Source organism: Pristis pectinata, chromosome 22 (genome assembly GCF_009764475.1).
Source record: "Pristis pectinata isolate sPriPec2 chromosome 22, sPriPec2.1.pri, whole genome shotgun sequence".
Lineage (NCBI taxonomy): Eukaryota > Metazoa > Chordata > Chondrichthyes > Rhinopristiformes > Pristidae > Pristis > Pristis pectinata.
This window is the reverse complement of record NC_067426.1, coordinates 27,024,334-27,046,749: the sequence shown is the minus strand read 5'-3', so window position 1 is coordinate 27,046,749 and position 22,416 is coordinate 27,024,334. Positions and strand designations below refer to the sequence as shown.

At 40.0% G+C, this 22,416-nt stretch overlaps 1 protein-coding gene across 5 annotated transcripts in view; it reads left to right on the top strand.

Annotated features, from left to right (window-relative positions):
- rspo1 (R-spondin 1) overlaps positions 1-22,416 on the top strand; it is a 136,040-nt gene that overhangs the window by 21,570 nt on the left and 92,054 nt on the right. The gene's annotated exons all lie outside the window — the stretch shown is intronic.

Genomic DNA, 22,416 nt, shown 5'->3' with positions numbered 1-22,416 from the left:
TTTTAAAATGTTTTTATCTACTTTGAATCGCACATAGATACTAATAGAAACATAATACTGTACTTCTGCAGAATAAGTATTCTGGTTTCTTACTGGATGCTGCAAGAGTTTAATCATCAAGATTGATACTCGATGATTAGTCTGAGTACTGAGAGCTCACCTGATATGTTCCGTTGGTAATAACCACAACATTAAAAAAATCAGGGTTGTTTGACTCACAAACTGCTGAATTTTGTATTAAATAACTGATTATGTACTTGGAATAATAAATTTATTATGAAACAAAGATTGAATACATAAAACACAGTTAGAATTAATATTACCACTGGATAATGATTTTAATCAAAGAGTAAAAATTATTCGTATTTTGATTGCTATGAATCTATTAACATCATTTAAATGTCAATAATTTACAACATTTAAATACATTTGCCGAATAATTCATCCCCGATCAGTAGCTTCAATTGAATGAATTTCAGAAGTGTGTGATGTGTCAACACTATGATACAGCAGCTTTAATAGATGTACAGCCAATCAAAATACTCATAATATTTACTCTTTAATTGGGGATGAATTTCTAGGCACCTTTCTTAAAGTCTAATGGAGACACAAGAGACTACAGATGTCCTAATGTGGGTTTTCAACCTGAAACATCGACAACATCTTTCCTCCCATAGATGCTGATTGATCTGCTGAGTTATTCTGGCAGATTGTTTGTTTCTTAAAGTCTCGCCATCCGGTTTGTTTGCCTCATAAAGTAAAACTAGATGACCTCAAAGTTCGCGTCTATTAAGATCAGCTTATCTGCCTATATCCCTACGTGTCTTTGGTTGGAAATTCACAGTGTGGTATGGTACAGAGCTACAAATTCTCAGATGTGATCCCTGTTTACACAGTTGGGTGATCTTAACTGTTCTGTCCAATATGAAGAATTATCGGCCAATACCCCGACTCATAATTAGTATCAGAGAGTTCTGCTGAAAAAGGTCAGGTGTGGAGACAATGAGAAATAATCCTGAGCCCCCTTCCCTGGGGCTCTCTACCCATTCCTCCCCCATTCTCCACCACTACAACCATCCAGGCAAGCTCTCCCCCTCCCCGGCCCTCCGACATCAGATTATGATCAAATGCCTGCAACTACTCACAGTCTGGGCTCATTCAAACGCCATGACTACTTGGCTGATATAACAGGATTGTTGACACTTACAGAACTCATCACTGGCATGAGTCACTGCCTTCAGGAGGAGAAAAATGAGCTCTTATGCAAGAAACTAAAGGGAACTTCCATATGATAACATGTGAAGCCAATACTTTGATGCAGAGAAAACTAATCAACTTTTCAAATAGAACTCCAATCATATGCAGAGATCAGTAATAGTAATCAATTCATGACTTAAACAGTTGCATTTATACTGAATACTCCTTGAAATATTTATTACAGTTGTTGACATTTTGTGCATGTGTGCTGGCTCAGAAACAGACAATCAAAAAATATTTTGTGCCTTTACTTCTTTCAACATCAAAGTCAATCCCAAAGTTGCTGTTACTTACCCAAGTACTAACCAGACCTGATTCTGTTTTGCATCTGTGACCAGACAGAACCACACCCTTCCTGAGTAGCTCCCATAGGTCCTACAATCCTATCTTGGTTATATTTTTTTCTATTCTTTGTGTTTAATGGATTATGGCTTGTGCACCATTCTTACAGTTTAATGCAATGCAAAGCTTTATATAGAATATAGAACACAGAACATAGAACAATGCAGCATAGGAACAGGTCCTTCAGCCCATGATATTGTGCCAAATTAATTGGTATTGGTATTGGTATTGGTATTGGTATTGGTATTGGCTTTATTATTGCCACTTGTACCAAGGTACAGTGAAAAACTTGTCTTGCATACCGATCGTACAGGTCAATTCATTACACAGTGCAGTTACATTAAGCTAATGACACCTAATCCCATCTGCCTGCACATTCCCCATATCCCTCCATTCTCTGCAATATTCATGTGCTTCTCTAAGAGCCTCTTAAACACCTCTATTGTATTTACCTCAACCACCACCTCTGGCAGCACACTCCAGGCACTCACACTCTTTTTTTTCGCTCTCTGTGTAAAAAAGCTTGCCCCGCACACCTTCCGCCTCTCACCTTAAATTCATGTGCTCCAGTATTAGACATTTCGACCCTAGGAAAAAGATACCGACTGTCTAATCTGTCTGTGCTGCTCATAATTTTTTAAACTTCTAACAAGTCTTCCCTCAGCCTCCACCACTCTGGAGAAAACAACCCACGTTTGTCCAACCTTTCCTTAGAGCACCTGCCCTCCAAGTCAGGCAGCATCCTGGTAAACCTCTTCTGCACCCTTTCCATAACCTCCACGTCCTTCCTATAATGGGGCGACCAGACTGAATTCTCTGGTTCGATTCACCTGTATCGTTCCAGCTGAACTTTCAATCACCTTAAGTGGCTAAACAAGTGACCCCTTATATTTTTGTATTGGGCGGCACAGTGGCACAGCAAGTAGAGCCGCTGCCTTACAGTGTCAGGGACTTGGGTTCAGTCCTGACCTTGGGTGCTGTCTGTGTGGAGTTGCGTGTTCTTCCCGTGATCTTGTGGGTTTCCTCCGTGTGCTCTAGTTTTCTCCAACGTACCAAAGGTATGCGAGTTAGTAGGTTAATTGGCCATTGTGAATTGCCCCTGGTGTGTAGGTGAGTAGGATAATCTGGGGGGAATTGATACAATGTAGGGAAATTGGGATTATTGTAGGATTAATGTGAGTCGGCATGGACTTGGTGGGCCGAAGGGTCTGTTTTTGTGCTGTATCTTCCTCTGACTCCATGACACAAGGGAACACATGACAATCTCTGCGACTTGCAACAGTAGATAGGGGGACAAATGTTAGTCGCAGGAAATCGAGAAAACTACAGATGCTGGAAATCAGAAATAAAAACAGAAAATGCTGGAAAAATCTCAGCAGATCAGGCAGCATCTGGGGAAAGAACTGTTGAAGGGTCACAGATGTGAAATGTTGACTGTTTTTCTTTCCACATTTGCTGTTTGACTTGCTGTTATACCAGCATTTTCTGTAATTGTTGGATGGCTGGATGACCCCACAATCCTTATGCATCTGTTTTGCTATCCCCACCGAGACTAATATATCTTTCCAGAAGACAGGTACCAGAATTTTATGTAATTCCCTCAGTGAAGTTTATCCAAGTTAAAGTGAAATTTCCCCTCATATCTTATTGAAACTCAGAATCAATCCATATACGTTCTTTGCTTTTTCAGACCTCTTCTTGTGCCCCAGTGATTAAAGCACTTCATTCATAACTTGAAATACACGCAATCAATTAACCTAACCCTTATAACCACAAGTTCAAAAACAAATCAATATCAAAAGAAGCTCATGTATAGTGAATACGATAAGATCTAGAGTTACTCGAGATTTGGCAACATTCCACAGCAACAGGCCAGTTCAAATCAGATCATTCACCGCTGTCCTCATCAGAGGAATTAGAGTTCGAGTGGAAATTTAAATAATCAGATATTTAACACTTACGGCACAAATAAAGGAAATAATTAACTTCAAAACCTCATCATCAAGATGAAATCAACTCTACTGCACTTCTTATTTTATCTGTAACTAAGCAATATTTTATTCCACTCAAGATTTAAATTACAAAATCAACAAACTACATTTGTTATTCATGGACTAAAATAATATTTTGATCTTTCAAAGCAACACAATGTTTAAGGATACAATGAACGGAAATACAGAGACAATAAATCTAAAACATAACTCATGTTCTCTTCAAGGAAGATGTTCATAATGAAAATTTTTAAATAATCTAGGTCAGAGAGGAATATTTTTATCCATATTATTTCGGCTTTATATCCATAAATAAGTGTGCCGATTGAAACTGTATGTGTCCAATACAACACTGCTAAACAATCTGTTTAGTTACCAACACTTATGTAAGTAAATTCTGTTCAGATGCTAATCTCTGTTTACACTGGTATTTCATGGTGTGTGTCCAACTTGCTGTCTAGGTTGCAAGACTGCTGAAGAAACAAATAGAATCAAATGTTATTGTTCAGCTTTTTAAAACAAATAAACAGCAGCATATTTTGTGTTTTTTTCAAGCAGTTTCCAGTGAGGTATTGTAGGAGTAACATAATAGAAGCCTTTCTCCAAAGTCACAGGGTATTTGATTGTTTTGTGCACTATGTGATTCAGTTTCAATGAAAACTAAAATGGAATGGAAAGAAGGGAAATTGAATTGAACCAAGTCCGCAATTTTGCTTTCAGTTCTCTGTGCTGCTCAGACACAAGGATAAGCCAGGATATGTGCAGGGCACGCAAGGCAATGCATTGCACACTTGGACCTCACTTCAGTCATTTTGATTCATACATGAATGTTTCAGCACAGTATCCTTTGAGTTCAGTATCCACAGAGTGTGAATTTTGGTGACTGAGGGACTTCACTGAGATTAGGGCAACAATGACATTATTAAATAAATGATTAAATTGAATTAAATACTTTAAGATAGGCATGATGATATATTGCTGCTGTGGTATGTGAGAGCTGAAGGAAGCCTTTAGGTCCAATCAGTAGTACGTACCTGCAGCTTCAGGAACTTTGGCTCAGAGATGATGAGCTGGAGTCCAAGATTCAGACACAGTGATGCATCACGGAGAGGGAATAGCTTGTTCCCAGAACCAGTCACATCCCTTTGATTAAGTACTGTAGAGATGGTCAGATAGGAAAGGTAAGAGGATGTGTCTGCATACGCCAGAAATGGGATCCAGGCGGTATTGTGGGACCCTCACTTATTCAGCAGCTGTGAGGTTCTTATTGCTGATGTGAATGAGAGGGAGCAGCGAGGTGACCACAGCCTTCAAGCTGGGCAGGTGATTTGGAACATGGGGGTAAATGGGGAGATGGCACCGGAGCGTTGCAAGCTGCTCTCTACAGATCTACTCATAACCCTTACTATAATCGTTCTATACTTTTAACTTAAATTCCATGTCACACCTCAATACACTCTGTACCAACTCAATGTAACTGCACTGTGTAATGAATTGACCTGTACAATCGGTTTGTAAGACAATTTTTTCACTGCACCATGGTACAAGTGACAATAATAAACCAATACCAATACCATAGAGTTATACAGCTCAGGAGCAGGCCCTTCAGCCCAACTTGTCAATGCTGACCAAGACGATCATCTATGCTAATTCCATTTTCCTGCATTTGTCCCATGTCCCTCTAAACCCTTCCATCCATACATCCATCCAAACCTACATCGAGGGCTGAAGGCCCCTTTTCTGTGCCACAAGACTGGCTGAAGCGTAACTGTGCGCATCTCTACCACTCCCTCTGGCCGCTCGCTCCACATACCCACAGCCCTCTGTGTGAAAAACATTCCCCTCGGATCCCCTTTAAATCTTTCCCCTCTCACCTTAAACCTTACCCCTCTAGTTTTAGACTCCACTATCCTTGGAAAAAGACTGTGATGATCTACCCCCTCATAATTTTACAAACTTCTATTAGATCACCCCTCAGCCTCTTTCGCTCCAGGGAAAACAGTCCCAGCCTATCCAAAAAAACAAACTGCTGGATGAACTCAGCGGGTCGAGCAGCATCTGAGGAGGCAAAGGAACTGTTGACAGTTCAGAAGCATTGACAATTCCTTTGCCTCCACAGATGCTGCTTGACCCAATGATGCTGGAGGAACTCAGCAGGCCAGGCAGCATCCGTGGAGAAAGGCAGCGTCCTGAAGAAGGGTCCTGACCCAAAACGTTGACCTCCTGCTTTTCTCCACGGAAGCTGCCTGGCCTACTGAGTTCCTCCAGCATCATCGTGTTTCTAATCTGGATTCCAGCATCTGCAGTCCTTTGTTTCTCTGCTGCTTGACCTGTTGAGTTCCTCCAGCAGTTTGCTTTTTGCTCTAAATTACAGCAACTGCAGTGTCTTGTGTCTCCGGCCTATGCAGTCTCTCCTTATAACTCAAGCCCTTTAGTCCAGGTGACATTCCAGTGAATCTCTTCTTATTGGTACTGGTATTGGTTTATTATTGTCACTTGTACCAAGGTGCAGTGGAAAATCTTGCCTTGCATACCGTTCATACAGGTCAATTCACTACACAGTGCAGTTACATTGAGTTAGTACAGAATGCATTGAGGTAGTACAGGTAAAACAATAACAGTACAGAGTAAAGTGTCACAGCTACAGAGGAAGTGTAGTGCAGGTAGACAGTAAGGTGCAAGGTCACAACAAGGTAAATTGTGAAGTCAAGAGTCCACCTCATCGTATAAGGGAACCATTCAATGGTCTTATCACTCTCTTCTTCACATCCTTCCAATAGCTACTGCTCTCTGAAGCAACAAGCACGAGTACTGAAGGTTGTGTTACCTGCCTGGTGCCAAGGTTGAAGACATCTTCTTGGGGCTGGAGAGTGACTTGGAGTGGGAGATAAAAGTTCTGGTTGTCATGGCAATGTGGGAACCATGTGTGGACAAAGAAGGAGGTTCTGTTTGAGAGGATATATGAGCAACCAGGTTCAAAGAACGACAAAAGAAATGATCTCCGGATCTCTACCTGAAGCCTGTGCAAATTGACATAGGGCAAATAAGATCAGAAAATTAAATGTGTGGCTTAAAAATTCATATGGGAAAAATGAGTTTCTGTTATGGGACACTGGTACCAGCAATGGGGAGAAAGGAGTGTCCTGTTGACACAAGCTTTATGTGAATCACACTGGGAGTGAAATCCAAGAAGATCAATTAACTAGGGCTGTAGATACTGAAGGACTAGGAAGTAGGGAAGACGGGTTCATGTCAGAGGGAAATGTAGAAGGTTAAAGAGGAAGGACAAAGCAATGGAGCAAGTAAAAAAATCAGTAAAGGTATTCAGAGTCTTTCAGCAAAGGGCAGCGCAAAAAAGTACACCTGAAATTCAAGTCAGAGCAGGGAAAATGGTAAAAGTGAAAAAAAATGGTCTCTTTAAATGTGTACAAAATTCATGAGAAGAAAGTTGAATTAATGGTAATTATAGAAAGAAACAGGTACACATTCATAGTCATTGAAGATATCTGCTACAAAGCAACCAGATTTTGGAATTAAATACACTAGGATATTTAACTTTTGGAAGAGATTGTCAAAATGGAAATGGTGCCAGGATAGCCTCGATATTAAAGAATGGTATAAAGACAGTAGAAAGCAAGGACTGTAGCTCAGAAAATCAAGAAGTATAATCAGTTTGGGTGGAGTTAAAAAATGACAAAGGCAAGAAAACCATGGTAGGAGCTGTATTTGGATCTCAAATACAAGTAGTAATGTAGACCATAGTATAAATTTAAAAAAAGCGGTATTTATTGCAAAGGGTAATACGATAATCATGGGGAGTTTAATTGACACATAGAGCTGGGCAAATCAAATTAGCAGTAACTGAGTACAGAATGGATCTATTGTGTGTGTATCAGAGATGGTTTTGAAGATCAATATGTTGAGGAACCAACAAGCCAGCAGGGTTAATTGATGATTTGGTTTTTAGGGTTAATAGGGAACAGTTATTGGAATATGATAGAATTTTAAATAAAAATTGAAAATGATTTAGCTTAAGATGAAGCTTGGGTCTTTTATCTAAATAAACTATAAAGGCATGAGGCATGGGTTGGCTAAAGGAGATTATGAAACCGCAGTAACATTTATCATAGTGAACAAGAATGGGCTAATATTTAAATAATAGTTAATTTACAAATAACGGAGCCATTATGTCAAAAAAACCCACAGCTAGCAAGTTAAAGATAGTATTAGATAGAAGGAAAATGCCTAATTTTTTGCAGATCAAGCCCTGAGCCTGAGGATTAGGATAATTTTAGAATGTAGCAAAGAGACACCAAGGCATCGATTATGAAAGAAAAAGTTGAATACAGGAGCAGGCTGTGAGCTGCATAAAAGTAGACCAGAAGAGCTTCTATAATTACATAAGAATGAAATAAAATGGCTAAAGTCAATGTGGGTCCCTTAATGACTGAGACGAGAGTAATTATACTAGAGAATAAGAAAGTGGGAAAGATTAAACAAATATTTCACGTCTATCATCATAGAAGAAGGCATTGAAAACCACTCATCAGGTCTAGGGTGAATGAAGTGTGCACAAAAACTGCATTGGTGAAAAAGTTATTATTGTCCCAAGTGCTGTTTTGTCACATCCTTAATGATAGATCCCAGCATTTTCCCTATTGCTCAGAAGTAGGAGGACAATAGTTGGCGCAGTTAGAAGTTGGTGGGACTCTTGGGTTTGGCTTGAGTCGGTGGGGCAGGGTGACAAGCAAGGCTTGTGATCTTAGGTAGGTGTGGAGATTGTCACTGAGTGAGATGGCGCACAAGTCCAAGTTAGAGCCAGGTAAATGGGATACATTATGGCAGGTTATCAGCACATGACTGCTTGGACTGGGACATGTTCACGCTGAGTATGGTAACATACATTTTGTAACGCTCCGATTCTGCATCTAGCTACCACCTCCTGCACCTACCAATCATCTCCTCAGCTGACAACCATTCACCTCCTCAAAACAGCAAACTCACCAGCGAACCTGCACACTCCCAGCAGCACAACATTACAGAAAAGCAGAGTATTTGTTGAATGGTGGGAGACCAAACTGTGCCATTACACAAGTTATTGAAGGCTGAAATGCAGTGGCAGTAGGACATTGGAAGGACAAATGGTCCGTTAGCTTTTATTGTTCAAGGACTTGACTACAGGAGTGAGGAAATCTTATTGCAATTGCACAGGACCTTGGTAAGACTGCAGTAAAAGACTGCGTACAGTTTCGGTCTGCATTCTGAGGAGGGATGTACTTGCATGGAGGGAGTGTAGTGAAGGTTCATGAGTTTGATTCCTGGGAGACAGGGACAGTTACAGTATATGAGAAAAAACTGGACTGTAGACCAGGACTGTATTCGCTAGAATAAAAACAGAAAATTCTGTAAACAATCAATAGCACTTTCTGCCTTTATTTCAGATTTCCAGCATATACATTCTTGTTTTCATTTTCATTTCCTGACATTCTAGAATTCAGAAGAATGACAGGAGATCTAATATTCATATTTGATCAGATCTCCTTCCAACAGAGAAGGAGCCTATTTGACCCATCAAGTTTCTGCCAGCGTTTAGAGCAAACCCATTGCCCCAATTATCACCCTGTGATCTATCCCTTTTCACTTGCCCACCGACCCAAGGGGTAATTTACAGTAAGCACATAACCTATCAACCAGCATGTCTTTGGAATTTTAGAGGCAATCAGAGCACCCAAGAGAAACCTCTGCAGTCACATAGAGAATGTATAAACTGCACACATATAACACCTGAGGTCAGGATCGAACCCAGGTTGCTTGAGCTGCAAGGCAGCAGCTATAGCTGCTGTGCCACTGTGTCTCAGTGAAACATACAAAATTCCCGAAGAGCTTGACAGGTTAGAAAAAGGGAAGATATTTCCCCTGGCTGAGGAGTCTAGAACTGGGAAACAGCTGAGTACAAGGAGCAGGCTGTTTAGGTCTGAGGTGAGGAGAAGTCCCTTCACTTAGAGAGTGATGGACCTTTTGAATTCTCTACATTGGAGGGTTGTGGAGGCTCAGTCACTGTGTTCATTCAAAACACAGAGCCAACAGCTTTCTGGATATTAAGGGAATTAAGAGTTATGGGGATAGTGCTATAAAATGAGGTTGACAAGCAGTCATGATCTTAGTGATTAGCAGAGGATGCTCCAAGAGCTCAGTGGTCTCCTCCTCTTCCTATCTGTTACATTCTCATCACCCTGATCCTGCTACCAATTCTTGGCCATCTACCAAACAACTCTCCATCTCAGTTCCTCTGCCAAACCTCTACCTGATCTCTCTATCTGAAGTATGTGTCCAATCTCTATTTCTAGTTCCTTGCCTTCATCCCCACCCCCACCTTACCCTCAGGTCTCTTTCCCAAACAAGGCCTTGGACCCAAACCTGGACCTGGATGTGTGATTTCTTTCGAGGGCTCACCAGTAGTGACTTGGACCTTGTGTACTATTCAATTTTCCAGAAGTGGGGTCTCTAACATTGCCCCCTCCCATCACCCCCCCCCCACCCCAATTGTGCACCAATTGTTACACACTTTTACCGGTGTCAAATATTTCTAGGTATGTGACTTTAAATCCAACCTCCCAATAATTACTGTTTCTGTTGAGACACTTCCAATTCCAGCATCATCTACTGTAATGTGAGCTCTCTGAGACTGACAATTTGGTTTTAATTTTCACTCAATTTGGAGCTTTTTTTTCTGTGCTCTTGAACCCACTTTAAGCTCAAACTGAGTACCACCAAACAGAGAAATCAGATATTCAGCTCAAAAGTATTTTTTGGATGCAAATCCAGCCTCAGAAGGTGAAATGTCAACTTTGCAAATGCTCGGGCAATCTAACTGTGTTTTTATTTGCATACTTTCAACAAAAAGACACTCTGAGATAATTAATTTGCACTAACATTAGATTACTGTTTAAAAGACATTTAGACAGGTACATGGATAGAAAAGGTTTAATGCTATATAGGCAGGAAAATAGGACTAGCTCAGAGAGGCAAATTGGTTGGCATGGAAGAGTTGGGCCACAGGGGCTGCTTCTGTGCTGTATTACTCAATGACTCTACGGAGGATTAGCTTTAATGCATGGATGACATAGGTTTAGTAATTTCCTCTTTATTAGTTAAAAATTCAGAACATGCGTGCTCCCAACTCACTTTGAAGAAAGGTGCCCATAAAGAACAAAAGAACATTTCCCCCCATAGATGCTGCCTGACCCATTGAGTTCCTCCAGTGCTTTTGTGTGTTGCCCCAGATTTCCTGCATCTGCAGTCTCTCTTGTATATTCTCTCATGAGTTGCCTTTTCTCTATTATTGGCTGCTGCCACAGGTCAGTTTCTAATGTTATGAGGCAACTGACTTAGACAATTGCAGAACAGTTTTGGTCAATGAAGTTAGATGTAAAATGCAAACTTTTTAAGTTGCATTTTTTAAACTTTATTTGGAATGTAAAATGAAAATTGAAATCTGCATGCAATTAAAATAGAAGCTGAAATGCAAAGAAATTTAAAAAAATAAATAAAGTTATTATTTTAGAAAAGTGGTGCATCAGGGTAGCAATCAGAGGGTCTGGATTATCAGGGCATTGGGGAGTTGGGCAATTGAGTGGTGTGGCCTGAGAAAATACGGGTTTGGATTTAATATTGTGGATGTGCGGTGTCCGAAGTCTAGAAGGTCAGCACAGACCTTACCTCATTGGAGATCCAGTCTGATGCTGAGCTATGAAAACTCCAGAGTGTTCCCAACATAATGTGCTTCCCCAGACACATTCCAAAAGGGGAAATGCATGGGGAATAACGTAATCTTATGTTACTCATGCTGGGAAGCACCCAATCAAATTTTAAGAGGAACACAAAGGAACATGGAAATTGTCAATATCATGTTTCACTCCCTCAAAGTGCATTTTTAGCTGCAGCACACAAAGAAATATTATGTGGTTGAATTTCTAGCCTCCAATTCTCTGAAGATGATTGATTTCTGGGGATTCTGGATATTGTTGCAAAAAGCAGGCTATCTGGTGGAGAAGCAGGAAGTTCTGACAGAAGCTTTTATTTTGCCGCATTTAACATTATATACACTCCATAAATGTCATTTTGCAAGGAGTAATGACAGAACAGATAAATCTGATAAATATACTGATAAATCTGATATTGAAACCAATAGCATCTTCCAGATTCATAGTTGGAAATCCAAAGATCTTATCAGTGACACCCTGATCCTCCACAAGTCATTTTATTGTGATCTTTGATGATAGAAACCTGCAATAATAAGAATGTCAACTTTTTACATGATTAATACGCACTGTAAAACATTTGAAACAATTAAGACTTTGTGAATAATGTGTGACTTTTTTTTACATTGAACTCAGATATAGTTATTGGCAAATACCTCTCTAGCCCTGAACCCTCATTTTATGTGTTGGTACAAATTGCTCAAAATAATTATTTCTTAATTAAATGATAATTAAAATTATGTTTTCCTATTTAATGATATTTGAGCTTTTACCTTAATCTTATCTTGGTCCTATACTTGTTTTATCCTCGGTAAAATGTTTTAAGTTTGTTAGGAATTAGAGTATTTACTTCCTTATTTGCTGCATGTGAGAATCCTTCAGCATGATTGGCTGTTCAGCCTAATTGAACATACAGTATATAGTTATTGTATACTTTTAGTTACCTTTGAGAAGATGCTGGAAAGTCAACTCCTCAAGCTATTACCATCCTTATCGTAAAAGTGGTCTGACATGCTGCTAATGAGGGAGTTTGTAGAAATTGACCTGATTGCAATGAAGGCATGCCCATATATAGAGAAACCAGAGTAACTGTGACTTGGAAGGGAACATGCAAATTGTGACAACTCCCATGTTGTTACTGCCCTTGGCCCACTAGATGGTAGAAGTCAATTGTTTGGAAGATGCTGTCTGAGAAGACTTGGTGGCTTACCAATAACCTCATCTGATAACTCAATATTAACTTGAAATTGCATGCTCATAATTCCCAGCTCTGCTTCACCATTTCTCTTGAAGCCACCACTCTGTTTGCTGAAAATTTAATTTCAAATATTCTCTGACTAAATACTGGGCAGATCAAAGCCATTGTCTTTTGTTGATGCTGTCGTCTCCTGAGTCACCATCTCACATGCAACTGTTTGAATCTGTGTCTGCTTGACCCTGGGATGAGTCTAGATGTGAAGAAGAGATGCTTCCACTAAAACAGTTTATATATTAAATATTGTTTAATATTTGTTAGACTCTGTTAAATGTTGTTTGAAAATGACTTTGCCTCAGCTCATTTGTTGTTGAAACCATTGTTCCCTCCAGACTAAAGCCCTCCACAGCAAGGCTTGGAGTTAAATTATGCCCCTATTTTCAAATTTTCACCCTATTTTCAGATCCAACCCAGGGATTTTCCCTCCCTTTCTCATTATGTCAATAGAGACTCTGAGATAATTCAACTCCTCCAATCTAGGGTTTTGCAGATAATCTCATTTTTAAATTGGAGAATGTCACATACCAGCAGCAAAAAAACACACTGAGTCATGTATGTGTTAACAACTATTTTATTAATAACTACTTATGATAATAAGAAAAATAAAAGTAAAAATGTTAGAATGTTAGAAGTAAAAATGTTAGATCTTAAACATTAACCCCAAAAACTAAACTCGAAGTGTGTGTGTGGCAAATTCCCAAACTCCAAGTTCAGCAAGCTGTAAAGTGAAACATGAGCAAAGGCTTCTGCAAAACCACCGTTGACTGAAGAGGAAATGTAGAGAGAAAATAGAGAGTAATTACAAAATCCAAATGTTCCACTTTGGAAATGATATGACACCTCAATCACTGATGATTCCCATTGCTTTGTTCCGAAGTATCTGCTCTCTCTCTCTCACCAAATGTCTGCTCCAAAATGTCATCACGTCCTTATCTCCTATTGTTGTCGTCATCACGCCACACACACACACACACACACACACACACACACACACACACACTGCTGTGTTATATCTTAAAGGGACATTCACCTAACCTAATCTGTAACAAGAACACTGTAAGTGCTCAGCAGGTCAGGCAGCATCAGTGGAGAGATTTTAGGCTGACAGCCTTTTCATCAATACTAAGGGAGGTTAGAAATGTTGCAGAGTTTAAGTGACTGGGTGTGATCCTGACCTCTGGTGCTGTTCGTGTGGAGTTCGCATGTTCTCCCTGTCACTGGATGCTCTAGTTTCTTCCCACATCGCTAAGACTTGAGGGTTTGTAGGTTAATTGGCTGTTGGAAATTATCCCTCATGTAAGTAGTGAGAGGAGAATTAGGGTGGGGGGGGGCAGTCAGGGAGAGTTGAGCAATGAGAGAGAATAGGTTACCAGGAACTAAGTGGGGGAAAGGGAGTCTTGGGGTTGCTTTGAGAGCTGGTTATAGCCTAATGAGCTGAATGGCCTCCTTCTGTGCCATAAAGAAATATAATTTGCAAAGGGGGGCAGGTGGAAGAAAATGGAGGGACTGTATGTGATAGGATGGAAATCTGAGAGACTGGAGGGGCAAGGCAAGAAAATATTGAAAGACATTTCTTCATGCAGAGAGTGTTCATATAAAATAAGATCTTGGTCAGCATTAAATCTCATCTATTTAGTTCAACGATATCACACTCCTTCATATCTCTGAGTTTGACAAACAGCATCATCTCCATTTTAGATGGAGGTTACCAGAAGATGCTGCCTTCTTCAAGAAAGGGAAGGAAATGTAACTAAAGTCATACAGCACAGAAACAGGCCCTTTGGCCCACTGAGTTCATGATGACCATAAAGTACCCATTACATTAATCCTATTTATTCCCCCAACATTTGCATCAACCCCCCCCCCCCCCACTCTCCCATCCCACCAACCTATGGGCAATTTACAATGGCCGATTAACCTACCAAACTGCAAGTCTTTGGGATGTGGGAAGAAACCAGTACACCCTGAGAAAATGCACATGGTTATTGGTATTGGTATTGGTTTATTATTGTCACTTGTACCGAGGTACTGTGAAAAACTTGTCTTGCAAACCAATTGTACAGGTCAATTCATTACACAGTGCAGTTACACTGAGTTAGTACAGAGTGCGTTGAGGTAGTACAGGTAAAAACAATAACAGTACAGAGTAAAGTGTCACAGCTACAGAGAAAGTGCAGTGCAATAAGGTGCAAGGTCACAACAAGGTAGATTGTGAGGTCATAGTCCATCTCATCGTATGAGGGAACCATTCAATAGTCTTATCACAGTGGGGTAGAAGCTGTCCTTAAGCCTGGTGGTATGTGCCTTCAGGCTCCTGTATCTCCTACCCGATGGAAGAGGAGAGAAGAGAGAATGACCCAGGTGGGTGGGGTCTTTGATTATGCTGGCTGCTTTACCAAGGCAGCAAGAGGTAAAGACAGAGTCCAAGGAGAGGAGGCTGGTTTCCATGATGCGCTGGGCTGTGTCCACAACTCTCTCCAGTTTCTTGCAGTCCTGGGCAGAGCAGTTGCCATACCAAGCAGTGATGCATCCAGATAGGGTGCTTTCTATGGTTACAAGAAGAACACTGAAATTCCACACAGACATTCGCTGGAGCTCAGCCTCGAATGCAACTCACTGTAGCTGTGATGCAGCAGCTCTACTGACCATTTAATTCATTGGTCAGGCTACCCTAATCTGTGTGGGTACAGTAGTGGCTTCAGTGCGGAATATAGGTATTTTTCTTCGATTTCCAGACAAAACAAAATTATGGTTACTGTTTCCTATACTGTACAATTATCAATCACAGGTAATTTTTTTTAATGAAGCAAATGACTTATAGGCAAGGACTGGCAATCTGGCAATTTTATTTTTTTCTCTTAGTATCAGAAATTTTTGACACTGTTCCGTGCATATGTAATTTAGATTAAAATAACTACAATATATTCAGTAACAGGGAGTGATTATAAGGCAGTAAGGTCCCAATCAAGTAGCTCAAGCAGTTTATATGAGGAAGTGAATACCTGGGAGTGATTACAAGGTAGAAATGATCTCACTGACAAATTCAAGTCGTTTATTTAGAGAGTAACACATACCTGTGAATAATTACAAGACTGTAGTGATCTCACTGAGGAGTTCATATGATTTATGTGGAGATTAATACATAATTGAGAATAATTGCAATGCTGTAATGGTCAAATCAAGGGGAGCAGATGACATCATATTCCAAGAAAATCAAATTCAAGTAAATTATCATGGAAATCTGGAGATAATTTTACAGCTTCTATTCTTTATCTCTCTCTCTCTCTCTCTCTCTCTCTCTCTCTCTCTCTCTCACATCAGTTATGTTGCAGTCAATGCACATTGCAAAATTTTGTCAACAAACATTGAATACAATGGAGGAATATTTTGCTGGATTATTGACCTGCAGCCTACTGCAAAAATGCATGAATGTTCAAGAATAATTTTGAATTATTTCTTCTATCAGACAAATAATGAACTATGTGTTAGGAGAAGAAAATAGATTTGTTGTTTTCTCTTCTTATATTTTACTACATTCATTATGCTCTTGCTCCTGCAACCACTGACGTCTATTGTCATACAGTTCCACTCACACTGTCAGGAACTTCTATTTTGGAATCAAATGGCATTAATAAACAATTCAACTCTAGTGAACATTTTGGCTGACAATACATTTCTCTTGTAAGACTTCCATGGGCGTATTTTTTGTAGTTGTCCTCAGACGATGAACAGGAGAGCAAACCAAGGCTCTTTTCCCTCTTCCCTAGCCCATTGGTACTGAGGCCAATAGTAGAATCTTAGCATTTACTTTGGTTCAACCTCGTACGAATAATCAATTTCTAATATATATTTCAGTACTAGATCAGTTCATCAGGAGCTCTTTAAGGAACTTTTAACTGACTGCTTAATTTTATGTTTTTCACTGAATACACTCTGTAATTTAAAATAGTTTTTGGCAGGAATCTGTGGTCTATTCTGTCATTTGTTTTGGCATTATTAACTAAAGTTCATTTAGTTCTTTTTGAGACCTTAATCACTCAACACAGCAATGTCTCAACACTTCCAACCATAGATGCTTAGCATCTTAAGGCAAGGATATTATCATAAGCATCTTTATTCAGCTGAATATATTGGTAATTTACTCTCACTGACTCTGAAGGGGATCTGTCATTATTCCACTCATTTTATGATTTAATGGTGTGTTTGAGCTGCTTGTCAAATGCTATCAGCAATAATGAGAGACACAATTCCTTGTACATTAGATCTCCTCAAAACTAGGCCATTGAGGTTAGACTCTGGTCACAGCTCTTACATTTGATCTATGTCAAGTTATTTACGGTAATGGAGGATAAATCATGTGAAAAAAATCAGTCCAATAGATTCTTTTGAATCTCCCTGAGCCTGGTACTCAATGGGATTAGAGAGGATTGGAAACCGGCCTCCACAGGGGATTCCATTTGTCACAGGAAGAGCAGAGGAACTGAAGAAATGAAAGAAGAGTCCCCACTCCACCCCACCAAGTGAGTTATTTCATATTGTGGAAGCTGTAGTGCAAATTGCCTGGAATATGATTGTGGGAAATACATTCGTTCTTATGTCCCATTGATTGACAACCCATCCAAGTTAGCCAAGTGTCTTCCTCAAAGCTTGCTCTTTCTTGCTGCAGGTGCCTGGGCATTATCATCCAGTGCGAAGATCCTTCCCAGCTGTTCCAAATGCAGCATAAGGCAGTTCTGGTGAAATTATTAGGCTCCCAAAAATGCTTTGAGAGCTGTTTAAGTTTTTCCTGCAGGCTAACTGGCTGCTGAAGTCATCATCGAGACATTCATCTTTACAAACATCTCTGACATTTAAAAACATTCAAAGGCACACGACATTATTATGTTAAAAAAAACAACTTGTTTTTGTTTGAAATCATAGAATTGAAAAAAAATCTTAGATACATAGGGGAACAATTAAAAACAATTAAATCAATTCACTTAAATGATAAAAAATAGATTAGCTAATGGACAGTTGGATTTTCACCAGGTTAACATGCTGTAAGTTCACTCAGTAGATTTCTCACTTTAAGCACTGGGAAATCTTAGGTTTGTGCTAACCTACAGGAGTTCAAAATAAAGACCATGGTAGGGCACAATTGTCCCATCACAGTCTGTGATTTCAGATCTTCTGCCCTTACTTGCAATTCCCAAACTTTAAGACAGTTACATGGGTCCGTGTGTATGTGCAGGTGTGTGTGTGAGAAAGACATTCACAAACATTCAATGGTTGTGATACAGTGACTGCTTTGACAGCCGGTGAGTCTGTGAGCCTGGGAGTAGAGCTCTCTGTCTGTCAAAGCCATTATGAGAGAGCAGCAAGCTCGGCTGCACCCAGACATACTGGAGTGCTGGGAGCTGAGCTCCCAATGGAATACTGTGCTTAAGTTCATATTGGAATACGTTGTGTCATGGAGCAGGCACACAGTGATTGGGATGCAACAGAAGATCTGCCTCTTTGATAAGAAATTCCTGGTGCATTTTCTGTGGTTCAATAACATTCCTTCAGTGAAGTAACACTATGTGTAGAAGTTTGTCCATAGCCACAAATGCTAAGTGCGTGATATAATAGAATTTGCACATTGCTTTTTGCCAGAGTTGGTTCTGTTGAAATTAGTGTAAAGGAATTTTGGAATTGGAAGACCAAGTAGATATATCATACATTACACATTCAGTACGTGCGGCCGAGGATGAATTTCTGCTTCGGCATTTTGATATTTGCACGATTACAAAAAGAGGAAGGGCAGTTCAATATTTGCTGACATTACCCAGGACAGGCTTGCAAACTCATGAAAATGACTGAGTGGCATTGGTCAGGATTTTTCTGTAATAATAACATGCATTGTTATGACAAGTAAATTTGACAATTACTTCAGGTATTTGCAAATGAACAATTAAGCACAGAAATCCAGGAGTTCTTCCCAGAGACAATATGATCCTCCACAAGGTATTGCTACTTTAGTTCTCACAGTGAGTGGAGTGGTAACTGCTCTGGTGTGAATGTAGAGTACTTGCTCATTAATACTACACTCGAGAGTCAGTGAAACTTAATGGTGTAATCAGTTACAGATACTTTTTAGCATATTTTCAGGTCTTAAACATTAATTTTAATTGTGTGGAGTCTCATTTCCTTGCAAGAAAGTTAATGTCTGAAATTTAAAAATAGATTTTAAACTACCTTTTCAAATGTTTATGCCGATGTCTTTCATTTCTTCGCCTTCATCCCATTTGTTGTTCCTGATATTTTATGTGGCATCTTGTTTATCAGTTAAGTATGATTTATATTTCCCTCTTTATGAGTCCTGGTATGGATCCTGCCTATTGCAGGAAAGGTTACTGAGTGTGATTGGTTGAAGAGCCTTGCTGTTTTTTATGCCTGCTCACAGATGCCACAAGTTCCACTGAAACTGATGCTGTACCAGAAGGTATAAATGCATGGTGAGCATCATTCCTTTGCCACTGGGAACAAAATCCAGGCCATTGATTCTTACCATCCATGTCAAAGGAATGTGAAAAAATATTGAAAGGGAGGTTGCACTTTCTGCATCACCAAACAGCCAGTTATAGCTTGTTTATTATCACAACGATTTGTCTTGGCTACTGCCCCTCCTAAAATACCTCTCAGTCAGGTCACTCGTGGCAACAGCAAAACATTATGTGTGTAAACCTTTCAGGTTGCCAATGGCAACAATTAAAAAATGTTGTATATGTACGATCTCACGTGCAACAAAACAGAAGATATTGAAAAACTCAGCAGGTCATCTGTTTCTTTGATGAGAATAGATGTTAATGGAGCATGGCAACATAGCAGGACATCGATTGGTATCTGATTTTAGTTAGGCTTGCCCTTGCATATTTAGGTTCTTGATTTTTTTGCATGGCAACCAGCTGAAGATGAGAACTGATGATATCTGGGACCTGAGTGAACTGGAAGAGCAAGTGTGTTTCTCCTTCAGCATTTAAAATACTTCTTATAATGGTTTTGCTCATGTCTTTCATTTCTTGTCCTTCTTCCCATCTGTATTTCATAGACTCATGGAATAATCCAGCACAGAAACAATCCCTTTCAGCCCACCTTGTCCATACTGATCACGATGCCTGACAATGCTGGTCCCATTTGCCTGCACTGGGCCCATATCCCTCTGCACCTTTCCTACCCAAGTACCAATCCAACTGCCTTCTGAACATTGTAATTGTATTAACTTTTATCTTGCCTTCTGTTTATTAGTTAAACATAATTTATATTTCAACAACAAACAACCTGCTGGAGGAGCGCAGCAGATCGTGCAGCATCTCTGGGGTGAAAAGAATTGTCGACGCTTTGGGTCGAAACCTTGCATCAAGGGTGTTCATTAATAATTAATATTTTGCTCATTTTTAAAATAGTACTTAGAAATGAAATTACTACTTTCTGCAGCATTCTCACTGCACAAGTAAAACAATTTCACCCCTCGACAAGGAAGAAATGGTAACGTTTTTCCCTGTCAGGACTGTGCGAGGCTTGAGAAAGACAAGAGTGCTCATATGCAACTGAAGTTGTAGACAATGTAGTTTCGGGTACCAACATGCCTTGGCGGGTTGCCAATGCATATCCTATACATTGTACATGTAAGTGCAGGGGAACATTGATTTCTCAGCTGTAGATGGGGTGCTGAACAAGCAAGCTGTTTGGTCATGGATAATGTTTCTGTGAATGAGGGCTGTTGAAACTGTAATCATGCAGATGGGTACAAAATACCTTACCATATTATTGACCTGCACTTTGGAAATGGAGATAAGCCTTTGGGGCATCAAGAGGTGAGCTATTTGCCATGGAATACCCAACAGTCCTGATGAAGGGTCTGGACCCGAAACATTGACTGACCATTTCCCTCCATAGATTTTGCCTGACCTGCTGAGTTCCTCCAGCATTTTGTGCGTTACTCTTTACCTGCTCGTAGCCATACCAGACATGTGGCTGCTTCTGACTGCGGGTCAATAGTAACCCCCAAGGCATTGAGGGTGGGATCTTAGTGATTGTGGTAACATTGAATGTTAAAAGGCAGGTTATGGTGATTTCCTGGCAGTCATGTGATGCAAACATAACCTGCCTTTTATCAGCCCCAGCTTGGATATTGTCATGACTTTGATGAACATAAGTTTAAAGCGGCTCAATACCTGAACACTTGCAGATAAAGTTGAATATCTTCCAGTTTGCAGCAAACAGCCCATTTCTGATGATTGGCCCCCAACAAGCATAGCCATTTTTCTCTGAGCCCAGCAGGACTCCAGCCAGTTGAGGATGTTGACTCCCACTGATGCCAGTTTTACAAGGTCCTCCTGGTACCACAATAGAGCAAGTGCCACCTCAATGCCAAGCAAAGAGATTCTCACATCAAATCTGGAATTCTGGTCTTGTTCAATCATAGGACCAGGAGCGTAATACGTAATAGAGTTTAGAAGTGAATGATTCTCTCAGGGCACAGAGTGAGTCAATGCTGCTTCATAGTTCCGATAAAGTATTTTGCTGTAGATCAAGATGCTCCTGTATCTTCCCACATCCTAAAGGCGTGTGGGTTGATAGGTGAGTTAGCCACTGTAAATTGTCCCTACTGTATGGGCGAGTGGTAGAATATAGGGAGAAGCTGATGAGAATGTGGGAGAATAAAAATGAGATTAATGTAGGATTAGAGTAAATTAGTGATGGTCGGCACGGACTTGGTCGTTCGGAGGGCTTGTTTCTGTGTGTATTTCTCTATGCCTTTATGACTTTTGTATGTCAGATTAATTGAATTAGGAATGGTGTGGTGGTGTCTCAGAGCATTCCTGTTTATTCTCAGTCTCTATGCTACAATCTAACCATTTCAGGTTAAGTCAATGCATTCAGGTTAATGAAATTGGTCCTTTCATACAGGGGCTTTACTAAGTTGCACCAATGACTTTAATCAAGTTATGGTGATGGGATCAGACAGGTGAAAGTAGACAGGCCAAGTGACCAACAAGTGGCAGCGGAATATGTTGTTCAAGAAATGATACTTCTGTTACGCCAATGAGGCAGGCATAACGCACGATGAAAGTAATAAGGAACACTGAAACTTGCTCTCAAATTTAATGAGGCATGAATGAGGACTTGAAATAAGAAAGCATTGTAGTATTATGATAGCATTAGGAATAAGCTCAATCCACTGCGGTAAGGTACAATTTTATTTATAGCAGTAGATTTGAACTTAGACGGGACCTCAGGACCTCTTGTCATTGCAGCTCAAAGCACCTTACCATCAAGGAGAAAAAAAAATCTGGAATGTTGTTACAGTTGTAATGTTGTAAATCTGCCAATCTGCCAATCTGCACATAGCAACATCCTATATAGCAGAGTGTTTGCAATCCAAAAACTCCTTCAACAAGAAATATTGGTTGACTGATAAATATTGGACAACTATCCTTCAGTGTGGAGCTCTAAGATCTTTAAGTCCACCTGAAAATGCAGATGGGGCTTTGGCTTAATATTTCATCCAAAAGACACACATTTAATATCACTGAACACCTGACTACCTGCACCAGAGTCAACCCAAAGGCTGTAGAGGGAAACTTGAACTTAGAAACTGGATCACTTATGGCCATGTTGTTGCCTTTGTGATTCAATTTCAATGAAAAAATGCTTTGAAAAGGGAAATTGTCATCTTATTATGAGTTCCATGAGGTTCACCATTGTCCTTTTGACTCCTCTGTGACTTGCTGACATAAAGGAGCTTGAACATGTTCTCCAGAAAGTTTATGAACTGTTGCAAAATCTC